Raw genomic sequence first — 1,336 nt, forward strand, 5'->3', positions numbered from 1 at the left:
TCGATAATATTTTTAGCAATAAATTATTCACATATTTAAAATTTTCTTTAAAAATTTTCTTATTCTAGATATTCTTACTAAAAATGCTTATTAACATAAAAAAGAAATAATTAATATATAATTAATACAAGCAATTTAATAATTTTTTTTTCCTTTAAAGTATAGTATATATTTTACTTTACGTAGAATTTAGTTGAAATTTGTTACTCGGGAGTTTTTCGTGGTCACTGATTACGAATCTAGCCTCAGATTTTCAAAATTCAAAATGATGGATCCAAGATGGCGGACAAAAAATTAAAAAATTAAATAGTTTTAGGTTGTAAAATGGGTTGTTTCGAATAATTTTAATTTTAATTTTAATTTTAATTTTTTAATTTTGATTTCAAATTCGCAATAAACGACCCAAAAAAAACCTACTTGACTTATTTTACAGTCCAAAACTAATTTTTTTAATTTTCTGTTCGCCATCTTGGATCCATTTTAAATTTTAAAAATATGAGGCCAGATTCATAATCATAATCAGGGACCGCAAAAATCCCCGAATAACAAGTTTCATTGGAATCAAGCAATTTTTCGCTTTTTGGATCCGCCATTTTGAATTTTTTAATTTTGACTTCAGATTCGTAATCAGTGACTCAAAAACCTCTCAGACTTCATTTTCGGCTAATTAATTATTGTTGATTAGTCACAATCACATTTATTGTTAAAAAAGGATGAATTTTTCCAGTTTGTTTATTTATAAAATACATTTCGTTAACAATAGGAACGTTTCTATGATTTTTTTATAACAGTTGATGTTCTAATCACTGATAATGTTTTTTCCTTGTAGTAATATGTTAGAAATTGTATGAAAAACATAAAAAACAGAGGTTAAAAAGATCTCATATATGTAGGACACTGTGCCGCAAAGGATTAACATAAAGAAAATATTAAATTATGTGATTTAATATTTTGTTTAATGAAATATTATAAGTGAAATAAATTATATTCTGATTACTATTACTATTTCTGATTACTATTCTGATGCTGATTTCAAGACCAAAAAAAATTTTGGCGCGCGGTATACAGAATCTGAATATATATATATTTATACAAAAGTATGTATTTAATCACTAAGATCCATTTTGACTGAAATAAATATATAAACTTAAATCCGCTATTTTTTAGTCAGAAAACACATTTTTTTCCTAGGAAGCAAAAACAAATTTATTCAAAGTACTTGCCCTCGCTAACTATATTTTTCCCATCTTTCGGGCAATTTGTGTATACCATGCCAAAAAAATTCTTCATCTTTCGAAGCAAACCACTCATCAATATATATATATATATATATATA

The 1,336-nt window shown here is 25.1% G+C and overlaps 1 protein-coding gene across 9 annotated transcripts in view; it reads left to right on the forward strand.

The window, feature by feature from the left end:
• Positions 1-1,336, forward strand: part of LOC108686259 (extracellular serine/threonine protein CG31145) — a 234,514-nt gene that overhangs the window by 128,577 nt on the left and 104,601 nt on the right. The window lies entirely within an intron of this gene.

This window comes from Atta colombica, unplaced genomic scaffold (genome assembly GCF_001594045.1).
Source record: "Atta colombica isolate Treedump-2 unplaced genomic scaffold, Acol1.0 scaffold17, whole genome shotgun sequence".
NCBI lineage: Eukaryota > Metazoa > Arthropoda > Insecta > Hymenoptera > Formicidae > Atta > Atta colombica.